Source organism: Hippocampus bargibanti, linkage group LG14 (assembly GCF_051943395.1).
Source record: "Hippocampus bargibanti isolate YZ-2025 linkage group LG14, ASM5194339v1, whole genome shotgun sequence".
In the NCBI taxonomy this organism is placed as follows: domain Eukaryota; kingdom Metazoa; phylum Chordata; class Actinopteri; order Syngnathiformes; family Syngnathidae; genus Hippocampus; species Hippocampus bargibanti.
Genome location: NC_142747.1, coordinates 5887580 through 5907184, shown reverse-complemented (window position 1 = coordinate 5907184; position 19605 = coordinate 5887580). Strand labels below are relative to the sequence as shown.

General features: G+C 44.1%; 1 protein-coding gene across 10 annotated transcripts in view; it reads right to left on the bottom strand.

Annotated features, from left to right (window-relative positions):
• tenm4 (teneurin transmembrane protein 4) overlaps positions 1-17767 on the bottom strand; it is a 180504-nt gene extending 162737 nt beyond the window's left edge. For all 10 annotated transcript variants that reach the window (XM_089013414.1, XM_089013406.1, XM_089013404.1 and 7 more), the window contains exon 1: positions 17327-17767. The gene's annotated coding sequence lies outside the window, so the exon portion shown is untranslated. The remainder of the gene's footprint in view (positions 1-17326) is intronic.
• Between the last annotated feature and the right edge of the window lie 1838 nt (positions 17768-19605).

Here is a 19605-nt window from a genome sequence, read left to right as displayed (position 1 = left end):
TCTGTTCCAATCACTCTATCAGAGAAATAATAGTTGTAGTTGTAGTTGTATGTAAACTTGTGAACTTGACCACAACTGTATATATATATATACTGTACTGTATATTGAGGATGCAGCCCGGTAGTCGAATGGTTAGCGAACCGGCGACCTCTGCACTGTGAAGCCGGTTTGTGTCCCGGTCCGGCCTCCCTGTGTGGAGTTTGCATGTTCTCCACGGGCCCGCGTGGGTTTTCTCCGGGTCCTCCGGTTTCCTCCCACACTCTAAAAACATGCATGGCAGGCAGATTGACCACTCCAAATTGTCCCTAGGTGTGAGTGTGAGAGTGACTCTTGCACGTCTTTGTGTGCCCTGCAATTGGCTGGCAACCAATTCAGGGTGTCCCCCGCCTCGTGCCCGAAGACAGCTGAGATAGGCACCAGCACCCCTCGCGACCCTGATGAGGAATAAGCGGTACAGAAAATGGATGGAACAAAGGAGCGTCAGCTGCTATTTGAAGGGGGGGGGGGGGTGACAAGCACTGGACGAGCATGGTGATAAAAGACAAAAAAAGTAAATAACATCAATCGATGTTGGACTTCTCCTATAAAACCTTTTGATGCTGAACTTCTGGGAACTGAAGACAACTTATTGATGCTGCAGTTCCAGAAACCGAAGACGAACAATTGATGTAGCCGTTTTTTGAAAAGCAAAGCACCAAAGCAAACTACTCATGATATGGAGCTTACAAACGCTTGGACTTGCAAAAAAAAAAACTATCTGGTTATTGTGATTCCTCAAAAAGAAAAGAACTAATGTGCAACACAAATGACCGCTTTCAAAAAAGCAACATTGTTTTCGTGAACTACAGCGACAACGTTTACGTAAAATCCACTTCTCTCCAGTTCTGTCACATTCATCGTGCGATTTGCTTATTAAAATCATCTGTTGTGCCCTCAAATAAGCCCACCGATGAGCTCATGTGAGTACCCCTCACCCTCCACCTCTTTCTTTCTAAAACGAAGAAAAGCCAGCCATCGTAAAGATCGGAGGCAGGCGAGGACTCTGCTCAAGTGCACTCATTGTCTCCCGTTTAAGTGGGGTCAAGAAAGACGGCGTCCATAAAAAACACCCACCACCACCAATAACTCCCCTCCGCGTTCTGAGTCCCCGAGAGGAAAGCATCACCAAAAAACATCCACTCTTAACCCCCGGCATACCAAGTAGGCTCTCTCGGGCACAAAGGCCGGCTTTGTGCTGGAGCACTCAAGGTGCTCTCCAGCGAAAGACCCTAATAAGTTGGACTAATGGCAAGGTGGGGGCTGGGGGCTAGCATTGGTTAGGTTGTTTTATTGTCTTCCCCATATGTAGGTTTGCACTTTTTGGATGCAAGTGGTGGCAAATTATTTTGCAGAAATCTCAAGTCAAGGTTATGGGATTCGGAGGACCTCCGTTTGAGAACTAGGGCCATCTCGGAGAATTTCCACATGAGAAGGAAGAAGAAAGACCCCGCTGCCACGCCGAGGAGTGAATAAAACTACTCAACAAATGAAACTTAATTGAGGTCAGCGTGATTGAAGGCGAGGACGGCTGCCGCATCGCTTCCAGATGGCGAGCTGTTATTTTGCCGAGCTCCGCTAATGTGGGACGGCTTGGACGCTTGTAACCCGAGCCTCCCTTGGGCCCCGTGGCTCCTAAAGCTTGGGGAAGGGAAATGGGGGAGGTGTGTCTGTGGCTGGGGGGGGGGGAGTTACTCGGCAGGTTCATGGCGACTTCAAACCGTGGAGATGTTTGGATAGAAAGGATGATTGAAGGGGGAGATGGGAGAAGGGGGCGCTGGCAGAGGCAGTACGCGAACAAAGCATGTTAACACCGTCTCCATGTTGAACAAGTTTGAAAACATGTGCGGCTTTCCTCCACATCCTTGTCGGAGGTTTTCGAACCGAAGCCGGTGCGTTTGTTTGACGTCTGCGCCGTCTCACGCTCAACCGACCCAAGCCGTGTTTACACACGGCAATCCTTGTTTTGTTTTTTGACGCGTTTGCATCTGTTAAACTAAATATTTAGACCAAGAGGAATGCATCCATGAAATGCCAGAGGCGGGCGATTTCAGTAACATGACTTTGCATGAGTGGCCAATTTTTGGACTTGATACACGGTACAGGTACTTAGAATAGGGCAAGTTTCAAATCAAAGTTCAAGTCACAGGTTGAGTTTCAAAGTCAGGGATTGAGGGATTGAGGTTTTCAAGCCATGTTACAATGTCAGTTTGAAAGCCAGCATCGCAGGACAGAAGTACGGCTTCAAATTAGGGTTTCGGACTACATTATTGTTTCAAATTTGGAATTGAAATCATAGGTTGGTTTCACATGAGGGTTTCAAAAACGGTTTTAAAACTGATCTTAGGGTTTCAAATCCTTCATGTGGTTTCCAGTGTGACATGTGCTTGTTGTGTCAACTAGATCGGCGGTGACGCACGCATCGATGAAAAACGTCACATAATCATTTTTTGGACACGTTGGGCACAGGCGGAATTACGCCTGCTCAATTCTGTCGCCGACTTTCCACTTTAAATGTAAAATAGCTGCGGACTCATAAAATGTGATGGCCGGCACCACCACCCCCCTTCCCCCACCCGTCGTGTCATCACTGTGCGCTTTTCTTTCAATGTCTCTCGGCTGATCGTGGAACATACAAAGAGCAGAAATCTGTTTCGTTTCAATTAAGCATAAAAGTAAAGAAACACTGCAAATCTTCCGACGTTGCCGTGCCAGGTTTTGGGAGGGGCGGGGTTGCTTTGGGGGCAAGCTTGTGTGATTTAGATGAATGTTTCACTGCTTAGGCTGAGTCAGAGGAACCCTCACGTCAAGCCGCTGGGCTGTAGCTCGCAGCCTGGACCCACAGCGGCTACTTTGATTGCTCCGCAAGCTGCCCGAATAGCGTTTCATTGATTTCTCATCATTGGTCGATACCCCGTTGGGCCATCGGCGCTGTCCAAGTTACAGTTGATGTGGTGCAGAGACACGTTGAGCTTTATTGATTGCTCGACAGAGAACTAGCATGCGGGAATGGACGCTGGAGAATACATGTTAACCAGAGGGTTTAGTGACTCTTTCGCAAATACATACAGTAGCATTGGTGTCACTGACCAGCAGATATTTATGAGACCGGTGGGCCTCCAGCATTATTTATGGGGAATGAAACCCAGAATGCCAGCTCTCAAAATCCTACTCCCGGTTTGAAAACCCATTTTGACATCCTCTCCGAGATTTGAATCGGCGGCTTGATCCCTTCTTCTGAAAGCCACGCCGCATGTGTACAATCGTCCGAAAAAAAGCTCCCAATACGTAAAAATTGACTATATTAAGGCAGACAAAAGAGTGACTTGATCCTTTGAGACTGCCTATCCTATCTCCTGACTGCGCCGCTTCCAAGAAGGGATTATTGGACTATTTTAAGGGGCGACTCTGTGCTGAATCCCATGCCGAAGGAAATATTTGCATGCAGCGACTTTTGGGCGAGTATATTAAAAAAGGGAAGCAGGGTTGCATACGGTCGCCTTGCTTTTCAGTCGGTACACAATGCCGTGAGATCCGAAACTTGAGTTGTATAAAAAAAAATTACAAATAAACGTCAGATTCAAAGGCCTAGGTACCTCACGCTCTGCATTTTAAGTTGGAATTGTGGTGACTCGTTTTAAATTATTAACATAGCCTTAAATGACACTGATCTATGGCATATTTTAATTGTTGCTAGGTTAGCTTGGTGTTAGCTTAGAATTAGCTAAGAAAACCTAGTAACAATGAAACGTTAGCTGAGCATTGGCTAAGCTAATTTAGTAACAAATTGATAGATTAGGTAAAATAACGCCAAGCTAACCTGGATAGATTTATAACTGATATATTTATAATGTTACCTAAAGCATTAAAAAAAAAAACAAAAAACTGTGTTCCAACTTGGCTTGAGATTCAAATAATTTAGTTTGAACTAACCAAAAGGAACTTCCTGTTGGTTACCGCAGCTGCGTTGGCGCGTCTGAGTGCTAACCAATATGTTTTCCAAAAAAGTGAACAGAGCGTGAAGAAAGTACAAAACAAGTGCACTCCATTAAGGATCGATATGGACCTTTAATTTTACAGACTGACATTAATTTGAGAGGGAATTTGAGAGGGGTGTTCAAAGTACAATTAGTAATCATTTCAAGTTGATTTGTGACTCGTTAGTTAAAGAGTAGACAAACATGCTAATGCAGATTTTGGGTAAAAGACCAACCTCTACTCCCCCTGTCTTTATTATTATTATTTTTTAGCATCTGTCTTGAGAATGTGTGTCATTTTATCTCCTCTGCACAAGTCTTCGTTCATTGTCCCATTTAAAAAAAGCTCAGCAGGTGCATTGAATGCTGGAACGGTAAAACGTAGTAGTTGGCGACGAAAATAATCCCATCACCTTGATCGCACCGTAACACTTGGCCGCCTCACGCAGCCTCCAATCACCCCGCGAGCAGATGGACGTGTTAACACGTCCCTCGCAGTATCATTTCCACATTTTCAACTCGTGCAAACACATTGATTAGGTCTCCTGTTATTTTTATTTTATTTTTTTGGAAACAAGAAAATCGCGGAAAGCCAGGAAACAGTTTGAAATCAAAGTCCAAAAAGACAGTCAACGGTTGGACGAATACTATCGGCACTCTTGAGGTAAGTAACATGCTTCTCCTCATCCAACGAGTCAGTAAAATGAAAAAAATGAGAAGAAAAAATCATTAGCGGCAGTTGTCTGTAACAAGTGTTTTTATTCACATGGACTCAACGAGAAAAGCTGAGCCGGAGGGCCTCAGAACTCGCGCGCCGTCATGGCCGACTCCAGGCGACGAGGCACAAATTAGTCGCAAGCGCTTTCGACGGAGGCCTTTTGTATTGTTTTGTTTGGTTTCGTTTTCTCCCTGAAATTCTGCGTCGTTGCTCATTGATTCATTTTTACGCGCACACAATACAACAAACACAGACTGAAACGAAATGAGCTTTGGAATCGGGATGCGTGAACAAACGACTTCAGTTTCATAGTTATCCATCCGTCATCTGTACCACTTTATCGTAAATTCATCATTGGGGTAGCTCGGCTGCAAATTAGCCAGAAAACATATTTTGGCACCTTCTTACATGGGAAATTAGGTTGAAATTCACTACATTTGCATTTTGTATTTGTATCATTGCACTGCCCTGTAATTGCTTTTCTTTGCCACAAGGCAGCACTACCAGGACGACTATTGTCAAAATGAACCTCCTCAACTCACTCTAACAAACCCTTGGAATTTAACTAATTGCAGATGAGTATTTTTTAATGAGCAAACCACAGATAGGAAAATTGGATAATAGCAAGCAACGACACTCATCGAAATGAAACTCCTCGGCTCAGTTTGATAGTTCATTGGATACAAGATGCCATCAGATGGTGCTATGCGCAGACGTAGCCCATACGGCAAACGGTTGACTGATCCCTCCCAACCAGAACATTGCGAAATTGAAAAAGCCGAAATACAAATAAGCAGGGCTTGGCTTCCCACCCGCATGTTTGACTTGTTAAGCGCCTGACTGTTTAATCACGTCAGTGCACATTCGCCACGCGACTTTGGGATTGAGCACAGTGGCTCAAAAGTCAACGACACTCCACAACAAGAAGAGAAGCCCCTACAGTTCAACATGTTCCTTGACGCTGTTTTAATTTCTTCAAAACAAACACCAGAAAAGAACAACCTCTGTGCTGTTCTTGGGAAGGGGCAAAAAAAGAGCCAGCTGTGATGTGGATTGGCTTCCAGCGGCTCAATACAACACACTTGGTTGAGCCAAAACGTCAGCGCTGGACCAAACTGACGCCACGCGCTGAGCGTCCACCTCAGGAGCCGTGCCTGGCCCCGATGCGGTTCCTGGCATCCGCATGGGGTCACGCAATGGCAGAGACGGTCACTGTGCGTGCAGTGGAGCCTAAGGGGTGGAAAAGTATTGTCCCAATACTTCTGGCCATGTATCGTCGTACCAAAATAAAAGCAGTGACGTAAACCACGTTTGATGGACTCAATATGTGTGCTCGTGCGCGGCCGTGCACACGTTGTATACGCCGAGCCAAAGGAAGCTTCACTTTGCGTCGGCGGGAGCCAAAAAACTTTTCTTCTCACCTCTAAAAATTGATCCTAGCTGAAACAACGGACAGAAACACCAAGCGAGAAAAACAGTGCCAGTCCTTTGTGGAACTTTGCAAGAGGATATTCTGTAAATCGAGGTGGAACCAATCAGAACGACAAAAATGCAACAGCCTGAATTTCGAAGCGTCAAAATGATATTTTGAAAGAATTTAAAATTACAATTTTGCATCAAAGATCAAAGATAATCTGGCTTTTCCTTGTCGGTTTTGCGCCTGGGGTCGACGGGCAGGAGCTCCTCTCATCATGCTAACTGTTAGGGTCATTATTAATGAAGCAGGAATCAAAAGTAAGAATAAAAAGATTCTGACCCCCAGAGGACGTGATGTCATGACCGGAAGTACAAGTGAAAAACAGAAGTCAGAGAAAGTCAAACAATGTAAAGACGGACAGAATGTGTCACCATGACAGGAAATCTGAGAAAATAAAACAATGCGTAAGGAAATAGAAATGATGTTTAAAATGTGTTTGTATCGCGAATAGAATAGCCCTCACCCTAACGTTAGTATATGTAATTAATGTATTTGAGCATATTTCCAATTTCTGAAAGGCTTTGGCATACATGTGAGCATGTTTTCCCCATCAACAACTCTTAAAGAAGCCACGCATGCCGCACTGTACAAAGAAGAAAACGATCAGATGCAATGTCGAGACGAAGTGGCATAATCTTCCTATCAAAAGGTTAATCCTGCCGGAGACGTGAAATCACTCAAAAGGATTCTGGTAAAGCTACACGCGACCGGACTGGCCCGCACTCAAAATCATTAGGCAAACAAGAGATCGGCACAAGCCGTTTGGGAACGTTTGCAGGTGAAGTTGACCGGATTTTACATGATATTTACATTGAGGGTTTAATTGGCGCATGTTTAAAAGGTCTAACTGACCTCTCTAACAATGCTAAAATGTTTTGCTGAGGCTCATCGTACTTTAATGAGCACCACTTTGTTTTTTTGCGTATCAAAAATAGGACGTTGAAAATCACAAAACTAGAATTTTAATTCATCACAAAAGTGATTTTCAACAATTGTGCTAAAAATAACATTCAGCCAAAGGAAGCTTCACCTTGCGTCGTATATATATATATATATATATATATATATATATATATATATATATATATATATATCTCGTTATATCGATATTCAAGGGAGTCCGAAAAAATATCGATATAACTTCGGAGGCTGCTATCGATATATCCGACCCTGTTTGCCTGTTTGCATGTAATTTTTCTCCGTTTGCGTGCATAAAAATAGTATCGATAACGGACAGTTAGGACGGCGGACTATCGATACATCGATATAACGAGGACTTTACTGTATAATCCAAACTAGGGCGCGGATATATATGCCCACCACCTTTTCCATATCCCCTAGGCATACATACATACCATATCCACACATTTAAACAGCTTCTTCCCCCACGGGCGGCCCGGTAGTCAAGTGGTTAGCACACCGGCTTCACAGTGCAGAGGTCGCCGGTTCGCGTCCCGGTCCGGCCTCCCTGTGTGGAGTTTGCATGTTCTCCCCGGACCCGTGTGGGTTTTCTCCGGGTCCTCCGGTTTCCTCCCACACTCCAAAAACATGCATGGCAGGCAGATTGACTACTCCAAATTGTCCTAGTGTGAGAGTGACTGTTGTATGTCTTTGTGTGCCCTGTGATTGGCTGGCAACCAATTCGGGGTGTCCCCCGCCTCGTGCCAGAAGACAGCTGAGATAGGCTCCAGCAACCCCCGCGACCCTAATGAGGAATAAGCGGGACGGAAAATGAGATGAGATGAGATGAGATATACACACACACACACACACACACACACACACACACACACACACACACACACACACACACACACACACGGGTGAGTGAGGCGATCAGAGCAGATGGCGCCGACTATCGAAAGCATGTTTACTAATAATCCGTCCACAAACTCCCCTCCGTCATTTTTTTTCCCTTTTACACCACTGCTGAATAACTATTAGAGAATGATAAATGGCTTTGTGTCTGCATCGCTTCTGTCATCAGACAGCTTAAAATCAATCACACCCATGCGTTCTTTAAAGTGACAACAAAACATAAACAGACAGGTGCTGTTGTCAAGGCTCACGCCGCTGCATAAAAGAACAGGTCAGCACATTCTATACGTATTTGATAAATAAGGCGCCTTGCTAAAATGTCATCGTTGCGCCATGGCTGAGAGGGGTAAAAAATGCCCCACACGGTCTGTGACTGAAGCGCGAGAGCGCTGGCAGGCCGGCTCGCGGGGCCTCATGAATAGTGATGGCGCAACAGCTGAAGGTCAGCTCCGCCGGGAGACGCGGTTTTGCCACTTTGCTGCATGACTCTCGCAAAATGAATAGCCCGTGCAGGCTGAGACGTGTGGCAAGCGGCGCCGTGGTCGCGTACGCCATCTTTCAGAATGCAACCAACAAATGTGGTAGTCATGAGTGACTTTCACGTCTCAATCTTCAACTTTCAAGCAAGTCTTGCGTGATGCACCGTAATGGTGGCGTAATGCACTGTAATGGTGGCAAGAACCCAAAATCCCACAAAAAGTTGTTGTTTTTTTTCAAAACAATAATCACTTATAAAACATCACAAATTAAATCGGATTTTTCGTAAGTAGCCGTGTTGCTTTTTTCAGGGTCACTTGTTGCTCGACAGAATTCAGAGTGCTCAAATAGATTTTTTTTGGCCCAATACTTCTGGCCATGTATCATCATACCAAAACAAAAGCGGTGACGTTGTGTAAGAACGTGGTTTAAAAACAGTGATTTTCTCCGGGGCATATATATATACAGTAAAGTCTCGTTATATCGATATCGGATATATCAATAGTCCCGGTTATATCGATACTATTTCTATGCACGCACGGGGAAAATTACATGCAAACAGGGTCGGATATATCGATAGTCCCGGTTATATCGATATTTTTTCGGACTCCCTTGAATATCGATATAACGAGACTTTACTGTATATATATATATATATATATATATATATATATATATATATATATATATATATATATATATATATATATATATATATATATATATATATATATATATATATATATATATATATATATAGGGCACACAAACAACCAGTCACTCTCACACTCACATCTAGGGACAATTTGGAGTGTTCAATCAGCCTACCATGCATGTTTTTTGGAATGTGGGAGGAGACTGGAGGCCCCGGAGAAAACCGGGGAGACCTTGCAAACGTGGGCCCGGGGAGACCTTGCAAACTCCACACAGGGAGGCTGGACCGGGTCTTGAACTCACGACTGAAGCGTGCTATATATATATATTCTACAATGAAACCATTGTTCTGTATTGACTCAAACATTTTAGAAAATACCACCATGCAGTAGATAGACAGACAAACAGACACACACACACACATCGCCGTAACTGTTCAGTAAGCTGCAGTAACATTCACCATATTTTCGTAGGATAAAGGACATACACTTGTGAGGATTCTTATTTTGTCAGTCTGTGTGTTGCTCTACTGGTTATGTTCAAATATCTGTTGCTTTGAAGCTTCTAACGCCATAATCCAAAGTGGCTTCATGTTGAATGAACCACGTCTCTGTATCAATTTGAAAAGCCATTTGATGTGTACCTTTTAATACACGAATTAACCATTTGAGCCACTGTATTAATTCAGAACAAAAATTTTGAATTAAATAAGTGCCCAAACTGATGCCTCATCATGTTTCGAGCAATATTCCAGGCCGCTGAATACTAATAAACCTACTTCATTTTTTTCATCCTGAGACATGATATCTTTATCCAAGAGTTGCAAACTATCATCCCCTTGACCTTCCCACAGCGGCTATTCCAAACAGCTGCAAAAATCTCCCACCGCGTGCGCATATTGATCACAGCGGGGTGAAAAGGCACAGTTGTGCGCCGACGTGTCGCGACACAAAAATCGCACTGAACGCAAAAAAAACGGGCCAAGATGGCTTCATTAAAGCTGCTAATAACGTGAGCTCCGGTCGTGGGGACGGCATCATGCGAACCACTGGGGCTTAATTACCTCACGGATTTGGCCACATTTCACCAACTTGCATAAGATGTCGGCGGTCGTGATGCAACACCACTGAGGAAGGATGTTCTAACGGGAGAGCCAAACAAACCCTGATCGCACTGTTAGCGGGATGCTAACCTTCAAAACAGCAAACCATTTCTTATTTTTAGTATTATTCATGTCTTTCTTTGAGGGGACATGGAGTGTAATTACTGTCACTTTTTCCACCCCCAGTTCAACGCAAGGCCACCACGCTATTCTGGGAATTAAAGGGGGTTCGAATAGGGGAGGTAATTTGCTTTTAAAGAACATTGTGCCCACTTTGGAGGCTTGAGGAGAAACAGCGGTACTTAGAAGGAGCAGTACGGTTCTATTTCTACTCACGAGCAGCTAGTTGTCGCGTGCAGGGGGGGGGCTCTCAAACTCGCGTTCGGGAGCCAGAGCGTCAGTGGGTGAGCCAAATAGTTTCCAATAAATAACTGCCATGTCATACTTTGTTCAAATGCAAACAGACAGATGGGGACCAGCGCGCCGACCAAACAAACATCATAAAAGCAATTAGTTCTTCAGCTCGGGGCCATTTAAAAGCTCTGTAATAATTGTGATGTATCGGCATGGTTATCTAAAATCTAATGTATTTTCCTGAATCAAAAGGCAATTTTTGTTGTGATGGTCGGGGGGGGTACATAACTTTTTTTGTGTATGTTTTACTGAAACACTTCCAGGCCAGACCTGAAAGTTTCAATTGGTCAGTCCGACATGGCATTTTTTTTCCTTTTGTCCCGTGAACTGCATTTAAAAAAAAAATGACTCAACGTGTACATCGATGTCAATGTTCCTAATAATGGGATGATTTAAACAGATGGTACTTTTTGCAAGAACAAAATGTCAAAATGGACAAAAACCTCGAGGTAGGCAGCTTCAGTTGTTTTTCCCAGACTCTTCGGATGGGTGTTACCGTTCATGAACGTGGGGGGGGGGTCCATTTTGTTCGATTGCACAGTCTGTGGGACCTTGCTCGGCCGTCAAACAATTGACAGGATGAAAAGTCTTTGTGCAGGTGCATGAGGTGTATCCAAGGCGGGGGCAGGGGCGCTAACACCTGGCTCGCAGATACAAACAACTCTGACACCAACTTAAGAAAGAAATCCAAAACTGCAGCTGTACGGGCCCTCAAATTTGTGTAGCTACTCACTACCAACAAGCAAAACATGGCATCGTGTTTGATAATATAATAATAATAATAATACACTTCATTTGTAAGCGCCTTTCAAAACTCTCAAGGACACTTTACAGTCACAGGATATTTTTACTGCGGGTGAGCAGCGGCAGCCACACGCGCCAGCGTTCACTCAACCTGGAAGTAACATAAAGTTAAAAAAAACTAAATAACAAATAATATGTGAACACAAAGACATAGGGAGTCATCCATTCTTCAGCACTTTCTGTACCCTATTTGTGACATGAAGCAGTTCTAGATGAAAGAGGAGAGGATCAACGTGTCCTTTTCAGCAGTGGATCAGGGACGTCATGGTGGAATGTACACGTCTCCTACAAGCTAAATGTTGAAAGCAAACATGCAGCTGTAGCATCCATTGACGAAAAGCGATTGTCTCACATCTAATGCTGGTAACACCATAACATCTAATAATGGTAAACAAAGCCAATTCAATGAGCCATGCAGTTTGATATCAGACGATAATTCCCAAGATCCTTCTTAGCGGTATTTGGATTGGATTGGATTGGATTGGATTGGATATGCCTTTATTAGTCTCACAGTGGAGAAATTTACATTTCACAGCAGCAAAGTGATGAAAGGAATGAAAGTAGAAAAACAAAATACATGAGCTGCTGGAAAGGCAGCCACTCTCGCGGCGCCGTCTTGAAGTCAAACTAACAAAAAAAAAACTAAATAACAAATAATATGACAGCATAGAGACAATATGACAAAACAAAGACACAGAGAGACATTCAAAGCAAAAACAAAGTACCCTCGCTGAGGGAAACTTGGCTCACATCAAGTTAATGGCAGAGCTTTCTGGACAGTCACTTTTGCATCCTTCGAAGTAAAAAGGGTCCCCAAAGTGTGTGGAGCAACCTTTATTTGTCTCCTTCTTCCAACACCTGATTTAAATGATTAGCTCATCAGTGAGCTTGGCAAAAGGCTGAGAATGATCCCTTGTGAGAATAACCAGATTGGAAAATGGAGAGATGAATGGAAAGTAAAATGGCCCAGTCTGTAAAACGAAAGCTCGAAAGAAATCAAACGGTTGTTTTGATTTTTCAATGTTTTCTTTTCTTCTTTTTTGTGTTAGCTGTTAGCTATTAGCATTTTACAGAAACGCCATGCTGGGTGATTACTGAAAAAGTGGTCGTCGTCGCAAAGAATCGGAGTAGCCACCAGCTGATATATCCAAAGGGATGAAGCCATCACGTCAGAGTGAGGACGAAGATGCGGCAAGGTCAGATAAAGCTAAATGTCTTTCTTCTCCTTTGAGAGAGCGCGCAGGGGAAAGGTTGAAGAGCAGGTCACGATGCCGCTCGGCCCGGCACGTCCGTGGCCAACTTGGAATCGCTTGTTTGGGGGGGTGCTGAAAGCCTATGACCGCGTTGTTGCATACAAGCCACGCCGTCATGGGATATATTTTGATGGAGGCCCAAAAACAAATAAAAATTACTTACACACAATTTGTGCTTGCTGAAAAAGCAGTTGTACAAGAATTATTGATTCATTTGACACATAATTCTGCAGAATTATCAGTTGGGGCCTTGATCACACTCAGTGATCCATGATCCATTCAATTTGTGCTTCAAGGCGGCAATTTTTTTGAGGGGAGGAGAAGGGAGTTGTTTATCCTCTGTTTAAATTGTAAGATGGCCGATGAGAGACTTTGTATAAATGAGCCCTAATGGTAAGCGAGTCCCTTTGACAGATGGGCCAGGCAAAATGCAAAGCCTCTTTTTTTGGTGTTCATTTCTTTTTTTTCCTGGTGCAACTGAACGTGGGCGCAGCGGGTCGCCGGACTTGGATGATTAGTTTTCAGGTTAGCAATTAAAGCAAAGTAGTGAGGGCCCGTTCATCTGCGCTGGCTGCTTTAATTATGCATGCATCTCTCGTGGTGCCCTAATGTGAGGCAATCGTTTGCCCCTCTTATGTTGACCAAATAACAAGAAAGAAACAGCCACGCAGTCACAACCGGTGCAAAAATATAAAACAAAAAAATAAATGAAGTAAAATAAAAATCTAGTTATTTTAACACACTTGTCTTAAAGTAGCTGGAATGTGACGGCTTAATGTGACGATGAAAAGACATTTCGTGGAATGCATTAATTCAAAAGCAAGCGTTTGCATCTTCAGATCGCGCTCGCTCGATGTGAAAAATCTCAAGGCACGCGGCCAAAAGAAAATGTCACAAAGCAGAGAGAGACAGGAATAATGATAACCTTGTCTTTATTTGCTCCAACATTTAATCAATGCGGGTATAAAATCTCAGCCTGCTACATCAAACACAAAGCTTTTATTCTTGAAAGAACACTGATTTTTTTTTCTGCCTGTCACTTTATATTGCGAGCAAAAATATACAAACACGGCAAGTTTTTTTTTAACTTATTCACTGCCTTTCCCGAATTTATTCAGGAATGGAAAATTCATGCGCACCAAATCCAGCAGACATTTAAACAGCTTCTTCCCCCAAGCCATTAACTCTTTGAACTCTTCAACAGTAGCCAAAATGGAACTGTATAGTGCCACTTAGCAGTTTTTTTTGACGACGATACTAGTGCAGGGTGTTCTACCGGAAACAAATTCCTTGTGTGTTCTACATACTTGGCAATAAAGATGATTCTGATTCTGATTCTGATTCTGATTCTGATTCTGATTCTGATTCTGATTCTAATTCTAATTCTGATTCTGATTCTGATATGACATGGAGCGCCGTTCCCAAATGTGTTCGTATTTTGGTTTTTCTTGCAGAGGGGTGCTGATAGCGCTGGTAAGACCTCTGGAATCTTTTTCCCCGCCCATAGTTCAAGCTCAGATAACTCCAGACCATATACCTTAGGAATTAACTATTTTACACTGAATTGAATTTTTATGTAGTCCTAAAACTCTATATTCTGTGGGTGCTGCAATTTTAGTGAAAATGACAAAACCCTGGCACTGGAGTGGATAGATTTTTGCACATATGGCAGTGAATTTGTAAATGAATTGGATTTTTGTTTTTGATCACTTAGGTCAAGTTGGATCATTTCCAGAGGCAGCATGGTGAGGAACCGATAATCATGTCCGACTCACAGTGGAGAGTTCTCAGTTCGATCTGGCCTCCCTGTTTGTAGTTTGCTCTCCCCTGGCCAACGTGGGTTTTCTCCGGGTACTACAGTTTCCTCCCACATTCGAAAAATAGGCACGGGAGATGGACACTTGAAATTGCCTCGTGGTGTGATTGTGAGTGCAAATGGTTTTCTCGTGTGCTGTACGATTGGCTGGAAAACTCGTTCAGGGTGTCCCCTGCCTACTGCTCGAAGATGGCTGGGAAAGACTCCGGCACACCCGCTACTCTTCTGAGGACAAACGAATTAGAAAATGGACGAATGGATAACTTTACTCATTTATCACATAAGATCAAATGGCACCAGTGTACCTAATAATGTGTCCGGTGTGATCAAGTTTTGAGCTGTTGTGCTGAGGGACGCTTCTTTTGTGATGCGCACAATAACAAAAATTGCTTTGTGGTGTTCACGCTGCTCATAACAATCCTAATCGTGATTATTTGAAAGGGATCGACAGTGCGTTGATTCCCTCCTGGCGGTCTCCGAAGGGAGCGGGAGGGGATGTTTTGTCTGAGATGCCTCAGCGCCGTCGTGAGTTCAAACGTTTACGCAGCGGTTTTACAGGAAGACGGGTAAGAACGATTTCTCCTGTTCATCTTTGGGTGTGGCAAGGCAGTGTTGCTGAACTCAGCGTAATCTAAATTCGTATTTTGTCATATTGAGGATTTTTCTTTGGAAAATAACCGTCATTTCTTTTAATTTTTTTTTTAATTTATTTCAATGATTTTTTTCTATGCTTTTGGGTCACCTCAGAAAATGCGACAAGATGGTGACAAGCCCAATCTAAATGGGAAAGTAGTCATTGCTATCAAGGAAGTATGTTGAAGTGTTGCAACTGTAGTAAGATGATTGGAGCTATGATAAGGGATCACTTTAGATTGGGTTGTTAGCGTAATATAGAGTCTTTGCCATACAGGTATGTTTTTAAAATCAAATGATCTTTTAACTATGCATTTTTAATGTGAATGCGATATGAATTAGTATGAGAAAATATTTGTGGTCAATGTCAACTAAGAACATGGGTCATTGAAACCAAGCCAAATTTAGTGATGTCATTTTTTTTTTTTTTTGTTTCAGTGTCACGATTTGCAAGTTGGTGGTGGTGGTTAACCCCAAAAAAGCAGGTAAGGGGGAGGAGCAGAGTGTATTTGACAAGTTGTATTAAATAAAGTCAGCAGGGACAAAATCTCAAACAACAAAGTGATCAGAACAGAACGGTCCAAAGTAGCAAACAAATCCATGAGTAAAACATGACTAGACGAAACAAACCTGACAGGGTGAATAAAACAATGACCTCACACCTGACAGACATTTACGACCTTCCAAAAACTTTTCAAAAATTAAAACCCCAAACTTTTGGAGTGTGAGGCATATGCGCTTGCCTAGGTCAAATTCAACCTTCTCCATCAGCCATTTGACTAATTTTTCCCCATTTCAACATCAATAAAAACTCACAAGCGAATAACATCACTTCAGGCCCCGCCTACACCGGGTGACATCGGCGAAAAGGCTCTGCGAGTTCCCTCCTATTGACTTACTTTGCCTCATTCTGTTACAGGTGACCTCATTTCCAAGCCAGAACTCAATATCCAATCACATCCGTGACTACTCAACAGACATTAAAGGACACACACACACACACACAATAATAATTATAATAACTATAAAAATAAATTAAACTGCAGAATGAAAGTGGCTCATAAATGGAAGAGTGGACACAAGTAGTTTCGATGCAGCCAATCGGAGCCGGTCAGAGAAGGTTTGAGCTACTAGTGCTGCAACCCCTCCTTCCCTACCTGCCTCCCTCCCCCAACAATGGCTCCTGTGGGTCAGACACACTCACTCACTTGTACTCCTTGTCTGCTTTCACACGCCGTTTGGGAACTCCTCAGAATGAAGCGGCATCACAATACAACCTCACAAAACTTGATTGTTGCTTCATAATTACATGCTTGAACATTTTTGGAACTGTTATCAATCATTAAAAACAGAATAATAGACTATGAAGTGTATTCTTAATTTATTGGGGGAATCTATTTTTTTTTTGTTAAAAATATTCTTCAATATTTCAATTGAAACGATACCATGTGTACAATGTGCATTGACACAAACAGGTGAGACAAACCGTTTTATAAAACATATTTTCAAATTGAATAGGAAAAGTACATATAAATTCAAAAATTAAAATATAAAAATGTTTAAGAATGAAAAAATGTGCTCCGTGGATTAAAAAAAACAATGCAAATGTCCTCACTGTGGGACTATGAAAGGCTTTCTGATTCAGATTCTGATCCCCTAATTCCACAAAATATGCTTGTCTCAATACACGTGTAAAAATGTGAATCATATAAATGCTATATATTTTTAATAAAAAAGCATTCTATCCATTTACAACAACACCAGCATAGTGCAATTTACCCCGCAGCCCATTACTAAGCAGTCCATCCATGATGTTCAGTCCAAGTGCCATTGCAAGGCCACCATCACCACCATCCTCATCCTCCCTCCTACCAACCATCTGGGCACATGTTTGGGACCCCCCCCCCCCCCCCACACACACACACACACACAGTCCGCGCCTCGACTTTACCGACAGCAAGCACATTTCTCCTCACGTATGCGCGCAAACACGCAGAGCACGCGTGCAGGTAGGCCGGCGAGCGACGGAGAGAAGGTGCGGTTCAGAGGGGATGAAGAGGGGATGGGGGGCAGAGCAGAGAAGAGAAGAGACGAGACCCACATCTGCGTGCACGACGTCTATCCCAACGAGCATTTCTGCAGCTTACCATAGCGGAGACAATGCAGCAGGTCCCGTCCGGGTCCTCACTTCACTTGATGAGCTACACCCCACCCGCCCCCAACACCAGCCTCCAGCACCCACAGTCGTGGATGCGCGTTATTTCCACAGGACACGTTGTTACGTGAAAAGGAAAAAAAAGGGAGACAAAAATGGTCCTTTTCTCCTCCCTCGTTTCCGTGCGCGTCGCTCCGAATATTTTCAAAAAAAAAGAAACAAAAATACGAGATGTGGGGGGAGTGGGGAGGATCACCGCTCCCGTACACGCACGTCAACACGTCCACGTTGTTGGAATGCAGGTGATTTTTCCTTGGAATTGAAGATGGGGTGGCTGGAGAAAGGGGGAATCAGGAAAACGAGGTGTCACGGCGACGAGGCAGCCATCCGATGTGCATGCAGGGGAGTGACAAGCTGCTTCTGCTGCTTCTGCTTCTGCTTCTGCCTGCTCCCGCTCACTGAGCACACGCCAGGCAAACAGGGTCCGTGTACGCCCCCTTCCGTGCCAGGAGGCTCCGGTCCCTGCAAGTGGCTGCAGCTTACACCGCTACACACACACACACACACACACACACACACACACACACACACACACACACACACACACACACACACATACACACACACACACACACACCCACACACACACGCACACACACACGCACACACACACGCACACACGCACACACGCACACACACACACACACACACACACACACACACACACACACACACACACACACACACACACACACACAGTCACACTCTCTCTCTCTCTCTCTCTCTCTCTCTCTCTCTCTCTCTCTCTCTCTCTCTCTCTCTCTCTCTCTCTCTCTCTCTCTCTCTCTCTCTCTCTCACCCCTTCTCTCTCTCACTCTCAATCTCTATCTCCCTCTCTCTTTGTATCTCTCTCTCTCTCTTCGGCTCTCACCCTCTATCACCCCTCCTCTATCTCTCTTCTCCATCTCTTTTCTCTCCCGCCCCACTCTCTTTGTTACCCCATCTCTCTCTCCCTCTCTCACTCTTTGTATCTCTCTCTCTTTGTCTCTCGGGCAGCTAGAGAGGGCGAGAGAGGGAAAGCGAGAGTCGATCTCTCCCTCTCTCACCCCTCTCTGTTTTTCCCCATCTCTCTCTCTCTCTCTCTCTCTCTCTCTCTCTCTCTCTCTCTCTCTCTCTCTCTCTCTCTCTCTCTCTCTCTCTCTCTCTCTCTCACTGTCTCTCTCTCACTCTCTCTCCCTCTCTCCAGACCCTCTCTTTCTCACCCCATCTCTCTCTCTTTCGTTCTCTAACGACCCACTCTCTTTTTCACCCATCTCTCTCTCTTTCTCCCCCATCTATCACTCCCCCTCCTTCTCCTCTCTCCCTCCACTCCTAACTCTTACTCTCTCTTTCTCTCTCTCTCAATCTCCCTCTTACTCTCTCTCTCTTATTCTCTGTCTGTCTCTCTGTTCCCTTTCTCCTTCTCTCCCCATTCTCTCTCTTTCTCTCTTTCTCTCCCTCCACTCCTCTCTCTCTCACTCTTTCTCTCTCTCTGTGTCTTTGTATGAATGTTGTAACCAACCGTACCTTTGACTTGAAACCCAAAAGCCGATTAGGAGCAATCAATTAAGATCTTTGACATGAGCGGTTTGGAAGGTGACCCAAAATCACCATGTCTCACTTGCCTCTTTTGTCCCACTTCTAAATCCATTCGTGACTCATACCGGCCGCTTGGTTCCCATTCCGAGCCGCCGGTCAAGAGTTCTTGGCCCCGGGAGCGTGTTTGGTCACCTCCGAGGCCGGAGGGCGTCTTGCGGAGGGTGGGGGAGGTGTACGTCGCATTGTGTGCCAAGAAGTTAATCTGGGTGACTGGGACAGAAACGTGAAAGATGTTTTCACATGGAAAACTGGAGACGGAGGAAAATAGGGAGGGGGTATTGGGCCCCAGCGTCTCTGTGGGAATGTTGGCTTTTTGTGTGCCGAGTCAGCAGTGTTACAACATGAAGGTCCCGAATGAAGCCGTGGTGAGCACTCAAAGCTGGATTTGACATCATTCTTTGAGCTTGTATGGGTGGTTGACTCTCGGATCCCACTTCTGACATTCGGTTTTGGCGCAACATAAACAATGAAACTGCAATACCAACATATCGTTTAGCGTAGCGACAACTTACGTTCCCCTTGTCGCTACTTCTGCAAGGCATGAAGATTTCTCCTTTGCTTTATCATTAATGACAACAACAAGACAAGGCTGTCATCGTTGATCCAAAAAAATGTTTGCTTTAATGTCTTGAA